Source organism: Delphinapterus leucas, chromosome 1 (assembly GCF_059928025.1).
Source record: "Delphinapterus leucas isolate spDelLeu-1000000601 "Yukka" chromosome 1, BTC_Dleu_Yukka2, whole genome shotgun sequence".
Classification (NCBI taxonomy): Eukaryota; Metazoa; Chordata; class Mammalia; order Artiodactyla; family Monodontidae; genus Delphinapterus; species Delphinapterus leucas.
Window position 1 is genome coordinate 123,047,173 of NC_143129.1, and position 13,983 is coordinate 123,061,155.

The following is a 13,983-nucleotide window of genomic DNA, read 5'->3' on the forward strand; positions in this document are numbered from 1 at the left end:
GGCACGAACCCGTGTCCCCTGCATCGGCAGGCGGACTGTCAACCACTGCGCCACCAGGGTTGGCGCCACCTCCCTTCTTTTATATAAAATAATTTTTCTTGACTGTACAAGAAATATATGCTCCTTATTGAATATTTAGACAACTTGAAAAAGTGAAAAGAAGAAAAATCTCCCATGGTCTCACTCCCCAGATGTAACTGCCAAAAATACATTTTGTTTTGTTTCTTTGCAGCTTTTTTCTTCTACATATGATTTTCTGGTTTGGTTTTTGTTGGGAATCTGTCCGCTTTGATATTTCTCCTCTTTGGGCTTTTGTATTCTCATATGAAAATGAGCTTGTTGGACTAGATAAATTCCAAGGTCATTTCCAACACTACCCTTCTATGTTTTTGTCTTTGTTAGGGAACTTGGAGAATATTTGTGCTTGCGGTCTATTTTTGTGCTGTAAAAGGAAGTGAGGATATTTAAGATGGTTAGGGACATTTGCAGTGAATGTTAGTTGGATTCCATCTGGGGTTTTGTGTTCAATTTTGGGCCATACCATGGAAACTGGAAGTCTTATGCACTGTGATGAGAATATAAAATTGGTGTAAACTTTCTAAAGGGCAACTTGGTAAGATAAGTCAAAAGTTTTAAAAGTTTTCAGGTCAATGGATTTATCCTAAGGGGAGAAAATCATGTTTTAGTTACATAGATACTCAGAGCATTTTTAATGAAAGCAAAAAATTTGGTAAAAGTGCATGACAATAGGAATAAACTCAATGAATTATAATATAGCAATACAAAGGAATAGTATGTGGTCATTAAAATGATGCATTGAGGAATGTAGAGTGGAGAAAGGACAGCCTCTTCAATAAATGGTGCTGGGAAAACTGGACAGATACATGTAAAAGTATGAGATTAGGTCAATTCCTAACACCATACACAAAAATAAGCTCAAAATGGATTAAAGACCTAAATGTAAGGCCAGAAACTATAAAACTCTTAGAGGAAAACATAGGCAGAACACTCTATGACATAAATCACAGCAAGATCCTTTTCGACCCACCTCCTAGAGAAATGGAAATAAAAACAAAAATAAACAAATGGGACCTAATGAAACTTCAAAGCTTTTGCAAAGCAAAGGAAATCATAAACAAGACCAAAACACAACCCTCAGAATGGGAGAAAATATTTGCAAATGAAACAACTGACAAAGGATTAATCTACAAAATTTACAAGCAGCTCATGCAGCTCAATAACAAAAAAAACAAACAACCCAATCCAAAAATGGGCAGAAGACCTAAATAGACATTTCTCCAAAGAAGATATACAGACTGCCAACAAACACATGAAAGAATGCTCAACATCATTAATCATTAGAGAAACGCAAATCAAAACTACAATGAGATATCATCTCACACAGGTCAGAATGGCCATCATCAAAAAATCTAGAAACAATAAATGCTGGAGAGGGTGTGGAGAAAAGGGAACACTCTTGCACTGCTGGTGGGAATGTGAATACAGCCACTATGGAGAACAGTATGGAGGTTCCTTAAAAAACTACAAATAGAACTACCATATTACCCAGCAATCCCACTACTGGGCATATACCCTGAGAAAACCATAATTTAAAAAGAGTCATGTACCAAAATGTTCATTGCAGCTCTATTTACAATAGCCAGGAGATGGATACAACCTAAATGTCCATCATCGGATGAATGGATAAAGAAGATGTGGCACATATATGCAATGGAGTATTACTCAGCCATAAAAAGAAACGAAATTGAGTTATTTGTAGTGAGGTGGATGGACCTAGAGTCTGTCATACAGAGTGAAGTAAGTCAGAAAGAGAAAGTCAAATACTGTATGCTAACATATATATATGGAATTTAAGAAAAAAGATGTCATGAAGAACTTAGGGGTAAGACAGGAATAAAGACACAGACCTACTAGAGAATGGACTTGAGGATATGGGGAGGGGGAAGGGTAAGCTGTGACAAAGTGAGAGAGTGGCATGGACATATATACACTACCAAATGTAAAATAGATAGCTAGTAGGAAGCAGCCGCATAGCACAGGGAGATCAGCTCGGTGCTTGGTGACCACCTAGAGGGGTGGGATAGGGAGGGTGGGAGGGAGGGAGACGCAAGAGGGAAGAGATATGGGAACATATGTATATGTATAACTGATTCACTTTGTTATAAAGCAGAAACTAGCACACCATTGTAAAGCAATTATACTCCAATAAAGATGTAAAAAAAAAATGATGCATTGAAAGAAGACAGATAAAACCGAATACATACAGTGTGATTCCATTTACATAAAGTTCAAAAATATCTGTGGCATTTTTTGCAGGGGGCAGTGAATAGAAGAGGGCACAGGGACGCTTCTGGGATTTTTGTGGTTATGCTTTTTTTTTTAACATCTTTATTGGAGTATAATTGCTTTACAATGGTGTGTTAGTTTCTGCTTTATAACAAAGTGAATCAGCTATACATATACATACATCCCATCTCCTCCCTCTTGCGTTTCCCTCCCACCCTCCCTATCCCACCCCTCTAGGTGGTCACAAAGCACCGAGCTGATCTCCCTGTGCTATGCGGCTGCTTCGCACTAGCTATCTATTTTATATCTGGTAGTATATATGAGTCCATGTCACTCTCTCACTTGGTCCCAGCTTACCCTTCCCCCTCCCCGTGTCCTCAAGTCCATTCTCTACATCTGCGTCTTTATTCCTGTCCTGCCCCTGGGTTCTTCAGAACCATGGATTCTGGTTATGTTTAATCTCTTGATCTGCGTGTTGGTAAGATGCGTGCGTCCACTTAGTGAAAATCCATCAAGCTAAACACTTATGATCCAAGTGCTTTTCTGTTTTGTTTCAGTTCAGTTACAAAAGAACCTTTAAAAAATTAAATCATTTATTCAGTTTTACAGTCTTGGAAAGATGCCCATGATATCTTGTTAAGTATAAGAAGTAGGTTTCAAAGTTTCATGCTCTCATTTTGATGAAAAACATATACTTAAAATATATATACATAGAAAAAAATCTAAGAGGAATGTAAGTCAAAATCTTAATACTATTCACTCCCAGGCTTTGGGATTTGGGGTGATTTGTTGTTGTTGATACATGTTTTCTAGAAAGAAGATGTAATATTTTGTAAAAAGAAAAATCCTTAAACAAAAATTCTGGAGAAATTTTGGCTACATGTGTTCAAGAGACCTGATGGGGTGAAAAATGATGAAATTAGAATTTATGCATTCATTCCATAAGTTAATATGGAGAATCCACACGAGCAATACAGCATTTCAGTATTGAGGGCACAAGGATAAGACAGTGCCCAGCTCTCAAGGAGCTTACAGCCTATAGAATAACAGAAGAAGCTGGATGTTCTTAATCAGATGAAAACATGACTCATAGGGAAGTTATACATGTCTTCAAATATTTGAATGGCTACAATGATGGAGAGGAAGCTGATTTGTTCTGTGCTGCTCTGCAGGGCGGGATTAAACAAAACAGCGGAAGTTTTGACAGAGCAGGTTTTGACTAGATCTTAGGAAGACCTTCTTAAAGACAGTAGCTGTGCAACAGAAAGAGACCCTCTCACCTGCAGGGAGACCAAGCACATGCAGCCAGTTCTCTCCACTGGGGCCCAAGGATAGTCCCCTCCAGTGATGTTGTGCAGTGTTGGAGTTAACATTTTAATTTAGGGCTCTTCCTTCTTCGGAGAGGACTTGAAAACAAGGGCTCTAACCAGTTGTTTTTGTTCAGTCTGAGGTACTGGAGATGCAAACCTTTTCTTTCTTTCTTTCTTTTTTTAAAAAAATATTTATTTATTTTATTTTATTTTTGGCTGCGTCGGGTCTTAGTTGCGGTGTCTGGGCTCTTAGTTGTGGCACGCGGGCTCCAGAGTGTGCGGGCTCAGTAGTTGCGGCATGCAGGCTCAGTAGTTGTGGAGTGCGGGCTCTCTAGTTGTGCGGGGGCTCGAGGGAGTGGGCTCTGTAGTTGTGGCATGCGGGCTTAGTTGCCTCGTGGCATGTGGGATCTTTTCCCCGACCAGGGATTGAACCCACGTCCCCTGCATTGGAAGGCAGACTCTTAACCACTGGACCACCAGGGAAGTCCCACAAACCTTTTCCAAGTTTGCATCCTCCTACCCCTATTTTCCCTGAGAACATAAAAAAAAAAAAATCCTGTAAAACTAGAAGGTAAATATGAGAGGTATATGGACAGATTCATCAAGGGAAGTTTTTCCCTCCTGGTGCTTCCTCGCCTGTTTACCAGCCCTGGACTGGTCCTTGGTCAACATCTCTTTGACTACATCATTCCTCAGCATCCAGAGCTTCTGTGATTTGGCCATTTCTTTTCTGTTCCTGGGCCAGGAGGGGCATACTCCTACCACTGTGATTGGTTCCTTACTTAAAATTTCCCTTCTTGGAGCCCCCCATCTCCCCAACCCTCTCCCAAACTTAGGGGTCCCCACCCATTCGCTGAGGCTCCCCTTGGTTCTCAGCTTCTCCAAAAAGGGGCTCCCAACCATTCAGCCATTGTGCTTTCTTCATCCCCTCATCCCTGCTAACACTCACTGAATAGCTCCTTTGTCTACCTGTCCTGTATTGGTTCTAAAGTTTTCATAAGCATTAATCCTTGCTTCATCAAATAGATTATAAGCTCCTTGAGGGGTGATGACATTAAAAATTTAAAAAATTCTCCCTTATATTTACTGTAGTGATGATGCATAGTTCAGCTTTTTCTTGCTCTCCTATCTTTAATGACAATTTAGCAACATATGAACTCCAGTCCATACTCCCTCCTCTGAAGGATGGTGACACTTGGAAATCAGTACAACCAATGGAATATTTGCTAGTTCTTTGTTTTGTATTTTGTATGCTTCCTGGCATCTATGCTAGCTACATAGTGGTGACTGGAACTTGATTCTGATACAGAAGCCACATGCTACCTTACCCAGCAAAAGCCATATTTGTTTTTGTCTTTGTTTGGTGAGAAGGGGCCAGGAAGACTTCGTGAAGAGTCCATATTGCTCTTTCAGGACCCATCCAGAGGAAGAATCTCTTAGTTATAGCTGGTTCTTAAAAATGGCCAAGCCTTATAGTTTTACTTAAAACCTCTGCTCTTATAATTATGACTCCAAATGGTTATTAGAAGACAGGTTAATACTGTTATTTCTGACACCGTGTCTTTATTTACCACAGCTGAGCATGGGGAACGTGGGGACAATAACTTAATCTTAGCTCATCATCATCTTGCTTTCTCATTCATTCATTCATTCTAAAGACTTATACTGAACACCTACTAAGTGCCAGGTTTCTCCCTGCTTAACATTCTCTTCCATTCTCAACAATAGATGTTGGAATGAGGGACAGTCTGGGGGCTTGCCCCCCCCAAGACCAAGCTGAGGACTTCCAAGAAAAACACAACTGTGCTCTGCATGCTGCTCTGCCCATGCCAGCTTCCCACGTGTTTACTCCAGGAGTTAGTCCAAGCAGAGAAATATATAATTGGACCAAATATGTTCCTTCCCCTTTAAACTAAGATCATTGGGGAAGTGTGTGGTGCGAACATGGTGATCAGCTTTCTGGTAGAAGATGTTCCTTGAGGAGTGGTAGGACCATCAGGAGTGCCCCAGAAAATATGGGAAGAAAATATCAACTGGGTCGCAGGAACCTGTCACGTTAAAGCAAAATAGCCGCATTCGCTTACGAGGAAAGAGTCCTTCATTGCCTTGACCATCTGATGGTTTAAATATATTTTATTTACAGCTAAAAAGGGACTCCCCTGGTGATGCAGTGGATAAGAATCCATCTGCCAATGTAGGGAACACGGGTTCGATCCCTGGTCCGGGAAGATCCCACGTGCGGCAGAGCAACTAAGCCAGTGCGCCACAACTACTGAGCCTGCACTCTAGAGCCCGTGCGCCACAACTACTGAGCCCACAAGCCACAACTACTGAAGCCTGCGTACCTAGATCCTGTGCTCTGCAACAAGAGAACCCACCGCAGTGAGAAGCCCGTGCACTGCAATGAAGAGTAGCCCCTGCTCGCTGCAACTAGAGAAAGCCCGCGTGCAGCAACAAGGACCCAATGCGGCCAAAAATAAATAAATAAACAAATGAACATGTTTTTATAGCTAAAAAGGTGCTCTGAGACTCTCGGTCCTAGAGCTTGGAGCAAAATGAGAGGGAAATACTTTGGGAATGTTACATATAGGAAGGCCAAAGGCCAAAACAGTCACTGCCCCCTTAATCACTGGCTTGTTATTCTGCTTCGTTCCTCAAGGCTAAATATGGTCTCCCAGAGTAAAAACTTGTTGTGTTGTTGTAAATAACTTCAGGAATGTGTCCACAAGAGGAACTGGCAGCCAACAGGCAGGCCTAAGCCAAAGGTCTAAGAGATACTTTCTCACCTCAACTCACCCTGATCCTAGCCAACCACACTTATTCTAGGTAACACCTCATTTAACAATCAATCCCTTAGGGAGTGTTTAATTTGAATGAACGACATCAGAAGCAGATACAGGAATTTAACCAATCTCTTAACATCTGTCATGGCTGCTGATGGGTTCCAATTGTAGGTTCCAATTACCTTCTGATTCCATCTTCGTCCCCCTTTTATCAAGGTATTCTCTTTCTTATTGGTTGTCTCCCCTAACTCAATATACAGTAGTTATACTGATGGCTACTGCTTGTTGAGTATTTACTAAGAGCGCTGTGACATGTGTTAACTCATTTCATTCTCACGTCAACCCTATGACCTTGGTACTATCATTGCTTCCACATCACAGATGAGGAAACTGAGGAAGAGTGAGTGTAAGGATGTTGCCCAAGGTCACACAGCTAGGACATGGGAAAGCTGGGATTTGAACTCAAGTAGTTCATACTCTTAACTAGACTCTGTACTGTCTCTCTATTTATACAAATGTGCTTGACTCTCTTATATTTAAGAACTATTTCACTCTGGAGCTTCCTTTTCCTTTAGATACTGCCCTAAGTCTTTTCTTTCTCTTAGAATTGAGTACATCTTCATTCCCTTACCTCTTAATCACCCCAAACCCACTGGCTTTACTTTCTCGTTTTCCACTGGAACTGCTTTTACCAAAGTTACCAATAGCTCTTTGGTTGCTAAACCCAACAGACACTTTTCATTACATTTTATTTAAACTTCCCTGGATGAAAACTCTCTCCTCCCTTGCCTTCTATGACACTATTTGCTCCTGTTTTCTTCTTTCCTCTCTTTCCTCCTTCAGCTCTGGCATGGGTGTTTCCAAGCCTCCAGATCTCAGCTTTCCTCTAGCCTCCCTCTACCCAAGCTCACTGGGTGATCTCTCCCACATACATGTCCTCACCTACCATTGATATCCTGGTGAATTCTACATCTCTGTCTATAGCCAGAATTTGTATTCTGGGTACCAGATCTCAAAAACCTCTTGTTGAATGGACATTATCTCTGGATGTCCCAGAAGCATCTCAGTTTTGAAATGTTTAGAACTGAACTCTTTATGGCTCCCCAAAACCCACTTCTACCCCACATTCCTTATCTCCTTGAGTGGCATCTCTGTCCACCCGGTGGTCTAAACCAGCCACTTCTGAGTCATGCTAATTCTTCTCATTCACCTGTACACACAATGGATTTTTTTTTTTTTTTTTTTTTTTTTTGCAGTATGTGGGCCTCTTACTGTTGTGGCGTCTCCCGTTGCGGAGCACAGGCTCTGGACGCGCAGGCTCAGCGGCCATGGCTCACGGGCCCAGCCGCTCCGCGGCATGTGGGATCTTCCCGGACCGAGGCACGAACCCATGTCCCCTGCATTGGCAGGCGGACTCTCAACCACTGCGCCACCGGGGAAGCCCTAGATCTATAAAGCCTGTTGATTCTACACCCCACAATCTCTTGGATCTGTTTCCTCTTTTCCCTTTCAACTGCCTCTTTGTTCCTCACCTGTATGACCATCCAGATGACCTGTGGACTGACCTCCCCACCGTAGCCTTGGCTCCCATTCCCTGCTGTCACGGTGCTCTTTCTGAAACCTGCGTCAGATGACACGTGACTGAGGAAAAGCCCTGACGGCTCCTCACTGCTACAGGATTAAGTTCATATTTCTTAGCCTGGTCACGATCCAGACCTTGTCTCATCTCCAGCTCTGCCTCGCACCACTTCCCACCCCCTCACCTCTGGGGCTCCCTCTTGCACACTTTTTCCCTCTCTGTGCGTGGGCCCACCCCAGTCATCTTCCCACTTGCACTTCGCCAATTCCTTTTCTTCCTCAGGACTCAGCTCTGACTCTCCCCTCTCCACCCTCACGTCCCCACTTCATCTTTCTCTCCATCACCTATGCTTCTGCCATTGCATGTACCAGCTGTACCATTTCTTTGTCCCCTCCCTACAACGTGAGCTCCTTGAGATTAGGTAGCCTTGTCTTTTTTCTTTGTACACTTAAGTCTATCTCTTTGCTGACATATAGTAGAAACTCAAAAAATGTACCAAATGAATTAATGAAAGTAACCCAAAAGAATATATACCTAATGGAAGAATTTAATATAGCAGCAAGGGAACAGATTTATCATTCGGGGAGTTAAGCAGCCCCCTTAAAGTCTATGTATCCTTTAGCTCAGGCCATTTTTTCCTCCACCTCCATACTAAGCCATCGTTTGAGATCAATATGGAGTCAGGGTACTCCATCCAACCCACAAGAAAGCACCAGAAGCACCAAGCTTCCTCAGATCCACCCAGCACCACATCCTCAGACATTTGCTAGTTGCAGCCCTTGGCCTTCTGAAATAGTTTTGGTAAAGCTCACAAAAAGGTACCCACAATATGTCTTAGTAAAAGATGCAATGTATCAATATATTCTGAAATCAATGTGCTTTGGGAGGGGTTCAGTAATGCTTCAGATATGGGATCAAATTGTTTCCTTTTTTGAAGTTAATATGGAATTACACATAACTGGGAGAGACATAGCTGGGGCACTCAGAGGTCTTTTTCATTGATACTCATTTGATGTCTTATTATTTTGTCATTGTTTTCAGACATCAATAGCTAAATATCCAGGAACAAAGTAAAATAGAAAATTGAGGTACTTATTCAAAGAATTATGGCAAGCCCTTCCCTCATCTACCATATTCTCACAACCACACCTAGATTTTGGCCTCCTCACTATATATTTACATACCCTTCGATAGCATGAGCTTTGAAGTCTGAGAAATTTGGTCTGAGTCTTAAGTCTGTCACTTACTAACTGTGCAACCTTAGGAAATTTACTTAACCTTTCTGGACCTCCATTTCTTCATCTGTAAAATGGGGAAGTATACGAGTACAGATGATTGGTCTGATGATTAAATAAGATAATATGTATAAAGACGGCACAGTATACGGAACACAGTAAGTCCCCGGTATATGCCAGTTTTAATATTCTTATGAGGTAAATAAAGTAAACATTTTTGAGGTAGAGGATGGGAACTTTGGCTTATTCAGTTGTCTCCACACTTCATTTCCTTGCGGCCACGTCTCTGCTGTACATGCTTCCAGTTAGGAAAACAGTTCGCAACATGTCAACTCATTGGCTATTCAAACTTGGGGTGAATAGAGGACAAACATTATTTTGCCATTTAAAAGAAATTCAGAGAGGCTAGGGGGTGAGTGACCAAGATGGCAGAGTAGAAGGACCCTAAGCTCACCTCCTGTCATGAGCACACCAAAATCACAATCTAAAGAATGACCATTGTTGAAAAAGACTGAAACCAGCTAGAAAAGATCCTCTACAGCTAAAGACAAAAAGACGGAACCACAAGATAGGTAGGAGGGACAGACTAGAGATATAATCAAATCCCATACTCTTGGGTGGGCGACCCACAAACTGGAGAATAATTATGTTATAGAGAGGCTAAGGGATTGGTCCAAAGGCACACAGAGCTTGGACACAAACATAAGATTTTGGGTGTTCCCTCATCTCCAGTGCTGGGTCTTGGGTCTGTAGCATCTGACAGCGTCCAGTGATCATTCTTCATGGGTCTTGGAACAAGCAAAAGGGGCTTTCAGTGAGTCAAGCTTGGAGATGTGGCCTTGACTGAGTGAACAGGCTCAGCACCTAAAACTTCACCAGGTGACTCTGTTGGTGAATTAATGGCATTTCTAAAAAGAGCTCAACAAATGGGTAGGAAGACACTTTACCTGGTAAAACTTACTCACTTGTGCTCTTTTCTTTTTAGCAATAATTTGCCCTTCTGGATGACTTAACTCAGCAACATTCTTTTCTTTGAGGAAATAATTTTTAAAAACATGGAGAAAAAAATCCCCTCTGCCATGTCATGCAGTGTTCCAAGGATTGTTTAATGTCTTTTTGAACCTCACAGTTCTTTAAGCATAGTGAGCCCTTGATAAAGGTTTATTAATTTGGTCTGTATAAATGAAGAAAGTGTTTTGTTCTAGTCAAACATACGTAGAGCTTTTTGCAGTGAAAAGATTTATGTAATTAAGTAGGTTCATAGTCAGCACACAATGCCTGCATTTCTCCAACGTTAGAAGATATCCCATTGTTTTGTAAATATATTTGAGATTGTCTTGGTCTTTCCAGTGTGTCTCCCGTTACTTCCATCCTGAATGGCCTGGACTTTGAAAAACAGGTATCGGCCAGGGTGAGTGCCAAAGGGGCCCTTAGTAACTGCACCCCTTCAGGGGAGAAAGAGCCGTGGCAATCACGCGGCTGTGTCTAGAGCAGGGATGATGTTTCACAGTTAGGGCAAGCCACAGGCTTTGGAGTCAGATGGAAACTTATTTCTCTATGTGAACTCAGCCTAGCTCATGAGCTGCCTGTTTTCTTTTCATAGTGGAAACAACCAAGTCTAGGCTGGGTTTTCTTAGCCTAATCCAATCATTTTTGATAACCCTGATAGTCCAGTTCTTTGTGTCCCGCCCCCCCCGCCCCGCAATTCCTATGTTAAATCCTAAAGTCTACTGTGATGGTATTAGGAGGTGGGGCCTTTGGGAGGTGCGTGGGTCACGAGGGTGGAGACCCCATGAATAAGATTAGTGTCCTTATAAAAGAGGCCCCAGAGAGCTCTCTAGCCCCTTCCACCATGTGAGGGCACAGTGAGAAGATGGCTGTATAGGAACCAGGAACGTGTTCTCACCAGTCACTGAGTCTGTCGGTGCTTTGATCTTAGACTTCCTGTCTCTAGAACAGTGAGAAATAAATTTCTGTTTTTTAGTCTATGGTATTTTGTTAGCCCAAGTGGACTTAGACAAACTTGAAGTTCAGTTTCCAAGTCAGGGCTGTCACCCACCTGGAGGGTTTTCTTCACCCTTCCTTCAGTCCTGGTCTTCCCGGTGCTGTTGGTTCCCCGGGGTGTGTCCCCTCCACCTTCCATTCAGCCCCTTTTCTGGAGTCTCCTCCCGGTCCTCCAGATGCATTTCTCTTTGCCAGTTCTGACTAGCACCCAGACTTTCCTTTCAGGCATCCCTTGCACCACAGGGTATAGAGAAGCATTCAGAACTTTTCCAGGTCCACAGGAGCCCCCAGAGAAACAGGGACTTTTGGTAGATGCACCCCTTTCCCCTAACTGCTTCCTCACATTTGTGAGATTATTTGCTTTTTAAAAAAAATTTTATTTATTTATTTATTTATCTTTGGCTGCTTTGGGTCCTCATTGCTGCGCTTGGGCTTTCTCTAGTTGCGGTGAGCAGGGGCTACTCTTCATTGCGGTGCACGGGCTTCTCATTGCGGTGGGTTCTCTTGTTGCGGAGCACAGGCTCTAGGCACGTGGGCTCAGTAGTTGTGGCACACGGGCTCAGTAGTTGTGGCACACCGGTTTAGTTGCTCTGCAGCATGTGGGATCTTCCTGGACAAGGGATTGAACCTGTGTCCCCTGCAATGGCAGGCAGATTCTTAACCACTGTGCCATCAGGAAGTCCCGGTTATTTGCTTTTGAAAGGACAAGTGAAAACAAGGCACAAGGGACTTTTTCCCTCCAAGATCTCCCAAACGCTAAGTCTGGGGTTTCTTATAGCTGCCCAAAAACACACCCCCAAATCTAATTAACCCTAGAGTTCTCATAGTGTGGTCCACAGACTCCGGTCCCCTATTTTGATTACAATACTAAGAGGTTATTTGCTTTTCACTGATGGTGCAAAAGCAATGGCTGTAAACCTGTGGTGCCAATCAAAGCCAATTATTCTAGTATTCTTCACCACCATGAACTCACAGAAAAAAAGAAAGAAAAAAAGAAAGAGAGAAAGAAAGAAAGAAGAAAACAATGCCATTGTTACTTAAGAATGCTCTTGATGAAGCAATGAAAAAGTTTAATTTTGACCTTAAGTACATATTATTGTAATATTTTGTGAGACAAAATGGGAAGATGCGTAAGGAACTTCAGCACAGCCAGGTACATTTAATGTTTTTCTCAAGAAAAGCACTGTGTGATCGTTTGAGTTGTTGAACTAGCTGTTTTTTAGTTGAACATCATTTTTACCTTCTGAAAGACTGAATAACAGATAAAACTATGGTCTTTCAGACTTGAGTATCTGGCAAACATTTTCTTGAAAAGTAATAAAGTGAGCCTGTCACTTCAAGGAAAACAACTGGCAGCATCTTTGCTAATGATAAAATCCAAACTTTCAAGCCCTGGATCCATCATTTACTAGTAAATTACTTAACTCTCTGACGTCTTACTTGAAAAATATGATGGCGATAATACTCCATAGAGCAGATACATTAAGTAAGATAACATTATAAAGCATTTTGTACAGTGCCTGCTGTGTAAGTGTTCAATAAACATTGGCTTCTATTATAGCTACATCAAGTTAAAACAATCAGATTTCATTTTCATTTGTAATTTGACCAAATACATGAGTCAATTCCACCAAAAATGTTTAACCTGATCTCCAAGGAAATACTCTCTAAAAATTAGATTTATTCATAGTTCTTTAATAACAGGGCAACTATGAAATGACAATAGACCTTAATAAAATAATGACAGGCATTGAGATATTGGGTTTTAAGCAAAAATTCTCATTTCTTTAGTTTTCCTCCAGGAAATAAATAGGACTAGTTGTGCGGTGGTGAAAAAATGCACAGAATAACACAAAATATTATACAAGTACCTCCCAAAGCTTACTAGTTAAAAGCGGTAGTTCAGCACCAATGCCAAGGTACACAAGGCCCTCTGTGTTCCTGCTACACTGAAAGCTACAGCCATTGAATGATGTCTTGATCATTATGCCATTAGTCTCACACTTCTCCTGTAAAGTCAGATGATTTTCCAAACTGAAGAACTTCTCCCAAGGCTTTGGATAGGAATTAATGGGAATTCAGGTTATGTTACATTTGGGGGATAGGCAGGCCATGAAAAGCAGAGAAGGGAAAAAGAAGCCAAAATAGATTGGATAATAGCAAGATAATGATCAAGAGATTTAAAAAAAGAAAAAAAGGAAAGAAATGTACCAGAAAATGTTGTGAAAAACTGTAGGAGCCTGTTAATGGGATGTCACGGGGCTCTTTAAGATATTTTTGCATTTTCCAAATAATTTTCTGTTTTCAGCAACGATTGTGACCCAGTCTTGTACAACAGCACAGTTCTTCTTTTTTTTTCTTTTTAATTTATCAGTTAATTAATTCTTGGCTGCGTTGGGTCTTCATTGCTGTGTGCGGGCTTTCTCTAGTTGTGGCGAGCGGGGGCTACTCTTCGTTGCGGTGCGTGGGCTTCTTACGACAGTGGCTTCTCTTGTTGTGGAGCACAGGCTCTAGGCGCATGGGCTTCAGTAGTTGTGGCTCACAGGCTCAGTAGTTGTGGCTCGCGGGCTCTAGAGCCCAGGCTCGGTAGTTGTGACGCACGGGCTTAGTTGCTCCACGGCATGTGAGATCTTCCCGGACCAGGGCTCGAACCCGTGTCCCCTGCCTTGGCAAGCGTATTCTTAACCACTGCGCCACCAGGGGAGTCCCCAACACAGTTCTTACATCTTGTTTGTGAACAACCATAGAACCCTTTTCAATCCTTT

At 42.1% G+C, this 13,983-nt stretch overlaps 1 protein-coding gene across 1 annotated transcript in view; it reads right to left on the minus strand.

The window, feature by feature from the left end:
• AK5 (adenylate kinase 5) overlaps positions 1-13,983 on the minus strand; it is a 238,174-nt gene that overhangs the window by 42,733 nt on the left and 181,458 nt on the right. The gene's annotated exons all lie outside the window — the stretch shown is intronic.